Raw genomic sequence first — 7,535 nt, 5'->3', positions numbered from 1 at the left:
GCTAAGACCGATTTTTTTATTTTTTATTTTATTTTAATCTTCTATTTTTTTCTCTCATTACCCCACCTTGTTTACCTGTATCTCATCTTTTTTGTAAGGGGCGCTGGAAGCCCGCAGACCCGTCAGCGATCCTGTTCTGTCTCCCTGTAATGTTTGTCTGATCTTTGAATGGGATTGTGCTGAAAATTTTTATTTTCCTGACGGAATAAATAAAGTACTATCTAATCTAAGTTTTTCAACTTGTTTAAATCAATTCATAGTAAATATTTTGAAGTTAGAAAAGGTTTGAATCCGATGAAAAATGTGGGAATTGTGGAGCTATGAAGAATATCCCATTGTTCGCAATGGGACATAAAAACAAATGTACCGTCCTTCCATTTACACTAATAGACCGTTAAAAAGAAAATTTTACAGTAAAAAAAAAAAAAAGGCAGCTCAGTCAAGTGAATTTTAACGCAAAAAAACCTCTAGTTTTGCCATTGTTTAGTTTTTTACGGAAAAACCCTGATTTTTGCGTTAAATTGACATTGTTTTTTTACATGATGTTGTTAATGGAAAAACAGTACAAGTTCCTTTTTTATTCTGTCAACGTAGCTGCCAGTTTTTGTTTTCCATAAAAACAAATGTACCGTCTTTCCATTTACACTAATAGACCATTAAAAACTAAATTTTACAGTAAAAAAAAAAAAGGCAGCTCAGTCAAGTGAATTTTAACGCAAAAAAACCTGTAGTTTTACCATTGTTGTGTTTTTTACGGAAAAACCCAGATTTTTGCGTTAAATTGACATTGTTTTTTTACATGATGTTGTTAATGGAAAAACAGTACAAGTTCCTTTTTTATTCTGTCAACTTAGCTGCCAGTTGTTTTTTTTCCCATAAAAACAAATGTACCGTCTTCCCATTTACACTAATACACCATTAAAAATAAGATTTTACAGTAAAAAAAAAGGCAGCTCAGTCAACAGAATTTTAACGCCCAAAAAATTTTAGTTTTATCATTGTTTTGTTTTTTGATTTTTACGGAAAAAGCTGAATTTTTGTGTTAAATTGACATTGCTTTTTATTTCATGATATTGTTAATGGAAAAACAGTACAAGTTCCTTTTTTATTCTGTCAACAAAGCTGCCAGTTTTTTTTTCTCCATAAAAACAAATGTACCATCTTTCCATTTACACTAATACACCGTTAAAAACAAGATTTTATAGTAAAAAAAAAAAGGCAGGTCAGTCAACAGAATTTTAACGCCAAAAAAAACTGTAGTTTTACCATTGTTTTGTTTTCTACGGAAAAAGCTGGATTTTTGTGTTGAATTGACATTGTTTTTTTACATGATATTGTTAATGGAAAAACAGTACAAGTTCCTTTTTATTCTGTCAACGTAGCTGCCAGTTTTTGTTTTCCATAAAAACAAATGTACCGTCTTTCCATTTACACTAATACACCGTCAAAAACAACATTTTACAGTAAAAAACCAAAATGGCAGCTCAGTCAACGGAATTTTAGTGCAAAAATTATTATTTTTTTCAATTCACAGTAATATGCTGTAAAGAACACCGTAAAATGTGTTGTCATTTTAATGAGTATTTTGTTGCAAAATCGTAAGCCAAGTTTTTATCCAGACAAAAAAATGTTTGGAAATGATGATAATATACTGCAATATTTGTTGCAATAACGGATACTAATAAAGGGGCTGGACTCTCTTCCACTCTGGCGTTGTCGGCAGTGAGAGGCGACGGGCTGGGGTGGCAATTCTGGTTGCCCCCCGGCTCAAAGCCTGCACGGTGGAGTTCAACCCAGTGGATGAAAGGTTAGCCTCCCTCCGCCTTCGGGTGGGGGGACGGGTCCTGACTGTTGTTTGTGCTTACGCACCAAACTGCAGTTCAGAGTACCCACCCTTTTTGGGTACACTCGAGGGAGTACTGGAAAGTGCTCCCTCGGGTGATTCCCTTGTCCTACTGGGAGACTTCAACGCCCATGTTGGCAACGACAGTGAAACCTGGAGAGGCGTGATTGGGAAGAATGGTCGCCCGGATCTGAACCCGAGTGGTGTTTTGTTATTGGACTTCTGTGCTCGTCACGGATTGTCCATAACAAACACCATGTTCAAACATAAGGGTGTCCATATGTGCATTTGGCACCAGGACACCCTAGGCCGCAGTTCCATGATCCACTTTGTAGTTGTGTCATTGGATTTGCGGCCTCATGTTTTGGACACTCGGGTGAAGAGAGGGGCGGAGCTTTCTACCGATCACCACCTGGTGGTGAGTTGGCTGCGATGGTGGGGGAGGATGCCGGACAGACCTGGCAGGCCCAAACGCATTGTGAGGGTCTGCTGGGAACGTCTGGCAGAGTCTCCTGTCAGACAAAGTTTCAATTCCCACCGCCGGAAGAACTTTGAACATGTCTTGAGGGAGGTGCGGGACATTGAGTCCGAGTGGACCATGTTCCGCACCTCTATTGTCGAGGCGGCTGATTGGAGTTGTGGCCGCAAGGTAGTTGGTGCCTGTCGTGGCGGTAATCCCAGAACTCGTTGGTGGACACCAGCAGTGAGGGATGCCGTCAAGCTGAAGAAGGAGTCCTATCGGGTTCTTTTGGCTCATAGGACTCCGGAGGCAGTGGACGGGTATCGACGGGCCAAGCGGTGTGCAGCTTTAGCGGTCGCGGAGGCAAAAACTCGGACATGGGAGGAGTTCGGGGAAGCCATGGAAAACGACTTCCGGACGGCTTCGAAGCGATTCTGGACCATCATCCGCCGCCTCAGGAAGGGGAAGCAGTGCACTGTCGAAACCGTATATGGTGCGGATGGTGTTCTGCTGACTTCGACTGCGGATGTTGTGGATCGGTGGAGGGAATACTTCAAAGACCTCCTCAATCCCACCAACACGTCTTCCTATGAGGAAGCGGTGCCTGGGGAATCTGTAGTGGACTCTCCTATTTCTGGGGCTGAGGTTGTTGAGGTAGTTAAAAAGCTCATCGGCGGCAAGGCCCCGGGGGTAGATGAGACCCGGCCGGAGTTTCTTAAGGCTCTGGGTGCTGTGGGGCTGTCTTGGTTGACAAGACTGCAGCATCGCGTGGACATCGGGGGCGGTACCTCTGAATTGGCAGACCGGGGTGGTGTCCCTCTTTAAGAAGGGGGACCGGAGGGTGTGTTCCAACTATCGTGGGATCACACTCCTCAGCCTTCCCGGTAAGGTTTATTCAGGTGTACTGGAGAGGAGGCTACGCCGGATAGTCGAACCTCGGATTCAGGAGGAACAGTGTGGTTTTCGTCCTGGTCGTGGAACTGTGGACCAGCTCTATACTCTGGGCAGGGTTCTTGAGGGTGCATGGGAGTTTGCCCAACCAGTCTACATGTGCTTTGTGGACTTGGAGAAGGCATTGGACCGTGTCCCTCGGGAAGTCCTGTGGGGAGTGCTCAGAGAGTATGGGGTATCGGACTGTCTTATTGTGGCGGTCCTCTCCCTGTACGATCAGTGCCAGAACTTGGTCCGCATTGCTGGCAGTAAGTCGGACACATTTCCAGTGAGGGTTGGACTCCGCCAAGGCTGTCCTTTGTCACCCATTCTGTTCATAACTTTTATGGACAGAATCTCTAGGCACAGTCAAGGCGTTGAGGGGTTCCGGTTTGGTGACCGCAGGATTAGGTCTCTGCTTTTTGCAGATGATGTGGTCCTGATGGCTTCATCTGACCGGGATCTTCAGCTCTCACTGGATCGGTTTGCAGCCGAGTGTGAAGCGACCGGAATGAGAATCAGCACCTCCAAGTCCGAGTCCATGGTTCTCGCCCGGAAAAGGGTGGAATGCCATCTCCGGGTTGGGGAGGAGACCCTGCCCCAAGTGGAGGAGTTCAAGTACCTAGGAGTCTTGTTCACGAGTGAGGGAAGAGTGGATGGTGAGATCGACAGGCGGATCGGTGCGGCGTCTTCAGTAATGCGGACGTTGTACCGATCCGTTGTGATAAAGAAGGAGCTGAGCCGGAAGGCAAAGCTCTCAATTTACCGGTCGATCTACGTTCCCATCCTCACCTATGGTCATGAGCTTTGGGTCATGACCGAAAGGATAAGATCACCAATGCCCCACTCTTTTATATATATATATATATATATATATACATATATATTCTGCGATGAGGTGGCGACTTGTCCAGGGTGTACGCCGCCTTCCGCCTGATTGTAGCTGAGATAGGCGCCAGCGTCCCCCGTGGATGGATATATATATATGTATATATATATATATATATATATATATATATATATATATATATATATATATATATAATCCATCAAATAATTGTTAGGATTGTGATAAGGAAGTAAATATAACCATTTATTATTAGTTTCATTTCCTCAAAGGAGTGATTGACCCCCCTGAAGTAAATCAAATAAACCAGGAAGCTGCTGATTCTGAAAACATCATCCGTCATTGATCGCAACAGATTGAGCGTTTTTTGTTTTTTTCTGCAGTTGTTTTGTTTTAAAATAATTGTTATCATTTTGTCTAATTATTTTTGTTACTTTAGTATGTTATGTGACATTGTTGAAATAAACGCTATGTTTTAGTCGACTTAATGTTTGTTTTCGTCGCAATGACATATATAAATATATATTGTGATAACAAGTTTACAATGTTATTATAGTTATGAGTTCAGGGCGCACTAGCTTCATAACACAAAATAAAACACGGTTTCAGGGTTATTCACGCTGTGAGCGATTTAAGAGCAGGAACTTCCACGTCTTCTTCTTGTTGGACCAATAAAGTCATTTGTCACTTGTGATGTTGTGTATTACAAATGGAGCAAAGTAACTATTAAAGTAGAACAAAGATCTGCCACGCCCCATTGAGTGATGTGGTTTTATGGGCTTTATAATTAAACTCTGTTGTAAAAGGCGAGCAGGAACTGAAGCAAATATTTAAGATGACATCATCTCGACTACAGGGAAGAAAAACACAGCTCACAAAAGCGTAATCGAGAGCAAAGTGAACAATAGCCACTTGATAACAGTAACAGATTATGCCAGATTCTGCAATATGAGGAAATACATACCATTCTTTACAATCACCGATGATTTATTCCATGCATCCATCCATCCAACCATCTTCTTACGCTTATCCGAGTTGGGTCGCGGGGGCAGCAGCCTAAGCAGGGAAGCCTAGACTTCCGTCCCCCCAGTACAAGTGGCAACTTAGCTGCCAGTTTGTTTGTTTTTTCAATAAAAACAAATGTACCGTCTTTCCATTTACACTAATACACCGTTAAAAACAAGATTTTACAGTAAAAAAAAGGCAGCTCAGTCAGGTGAATTTTAATGCAAAAAAACCTAGTTTTACCATTGTTTTGTTTTTTGTTTTTCATGGAAAAAGCTGGATTTTTGTGTTAAATTGACATTGCTTTTTATTTCATGATATTGTTAATGGAAAAACAGTACAAGTTCCTTTTTTATTCTGTCAACAAAGCTGCCAGTTTTTTTTTTCCATAAAACAAATGTACCATCTTTCCATTTACACTAATACACCGTTAAAAACAAGATTTTACAGTAAAAAAAAAAAGGCAGCTCAGTCAGATGAATTTTAACGCAAAAAAACCCCGTAGTTTTACCATTGTTTTGTTTTTTGTTTTTTACAGAAAAAGCTGGATTTTTGTGTTAAATTGACATTGGTTTTTTTTACATGATATTGTTAATGGAAAAACAGTACAAAATCCTTTTTTATTCTGTCAACAAAGCTGGCAGTTTTTTTCTTTCTATAATACACCGTTAAAAACGAGATTTTACAGTAAAAAAAAGGCAGCTCAGTCAACAGAATTTTAATGCAAAAAAACCTAGTTTTACCATTGTTTTGTTTTTTGTTTTTCATGGAAAAAGCTGGATTTTTGTGTTAAATTGACATTGCTTTTTATTTCATGATATTGTTAATGGAAAAACAGTACAAGTTCCTTTTTTATTCTGTCAACAAAGCTGCCAGTTTTTTTTCTCCATAAAAACAAATGTACCATCTTTCCATTTACACTAATACACCATTAAAAACAAGATTTTACAGTAAAAAAAAAAAAAGGCAGCTCAGTCAAGTGAATTTTAGCGCAAAAAAAACTGTAGTTTTACCATTGTTTTGTTTTTGTTTTTTTATTGAAAAAGCTGAATTTTTGTGTTAAATTGACATTGCTTTTTATTTCATGATATTGTTAATGGAAAAACAGTACAAGTTCCTTTTTTATTCTGTCAACAAAGCTGCCAGTTTTTTTTTTCTCCATAAAAACAAATGTACCATCTTTCCATTTACACTAATACACCGTTAAAAACAAGATTTTACAGTAAAAAAAAAAAAAGGCAGCTCAGTCAAGTGAATTTTAACGCAAAAAAACCCCGTAGTTTTACCATTGTTTTGTTTTTTACGGAAAAAGCTGGATTTTTGTGTTAAATTGACATTGTTTTTTTTTACATGATATTGTTAATGGAAAAACAGTACAAAATCCTTTTTTATTCTGTCAACGTAGCTGGCAGTTTTTTTCTTTCTATAATACACCGTTAAAAACGAGATTTTACAGTAAAAAAAAGGCAGCTCAGTCAACAGAATTTTAACGCCCAAAAAATTTTAGTTTTATCATTGTTTTGTTTTTTGATTTTTACGGAAAAAGCTGAATTTTTGTGTTAAATTGACATTGCTTTTTATTTCATGATATTGTTAATGGAAAAACAGTACAAATTCCTTTTTTATTCTGTTAACGTAGCTGGCAGTTTTTTTCTTTCTATAATACACCGTTAAAAACAAGATTTTACGGTAAAAAAAAAGGCAGCTCAGTCAACAGAATTTTAACGCAAAAAAACCTGTAGTTTTACCATTGTTTTGTTTTTTGTTTTTTACGGAAAAAGCTGAATTTTTGTGTTAAATTGACATTGTTTTTTTTTACATGATATTGTTAATGGAAAAACAGTACAAAATCCTTTTTTATTCTGTCAACGTAGCTGGCAGTTTTTTTCTTTCTATAATACACCGTTAAAAACGAGATTTTACAGTAAAAAAAAGGCAGCTCAGTCAACAGAATTTTAACGCCCAAAAAATTTTAGTTTTATCATTGTTTTGTTTTTTGATTTTTACGGAAAAAGCTGAATTTTTGTGTTAAATTGACATTGCTTTTTATTTCATGATATTGTTAATGGAAAAACAGTACAAATTCCTTTTTTATTCTGTTAACGTAGCTGGCAGTTTTTTTCTTTCTATAATACACCGTTAAAAACAAGATTTTACAGTAAAAAAAAAGGCAGCTCAGTCAACAGAATTTTAACGCAAAAAAACCTGTAGTTTTACCATTGTTTTGTTTTTTGTTTTTTACGGAAAAAGCTGAATTTTTGTGTTAAATTGACATTGGTTTTTTTTACATGATATTGTTAATGGAAAAACAGTACAACATCATTTTTTATTCTGTCAACGTAGCTGCCAGTTTTTTTCTTTCTATAATACACCGTTAAAAACAAGATTTTACGGTAAAAAAAAAGGCAGCTCAGTCAACAGAATTTTAACGCAAAAAAACCTGTAGTTTT

Source organism: Nerophis ophidion, linkage group LG05 (genome assembly GCF_033978795.1).
Source record: "Nerophis ophidion isolate RoL-2023_Sa linkage group LG05, RoL_Noph_v1.0, whole genome shotgun sequence".
NCBI classification, from domain to species: Eukaryota; Metazoa; Chordata; class Actinopteri; order Syngnathiformes; family Syngnathidae; genus Nerophis; species Nerophis ophidion.
Note: the sequence above shows the minus strand (reverse complement) of the source record.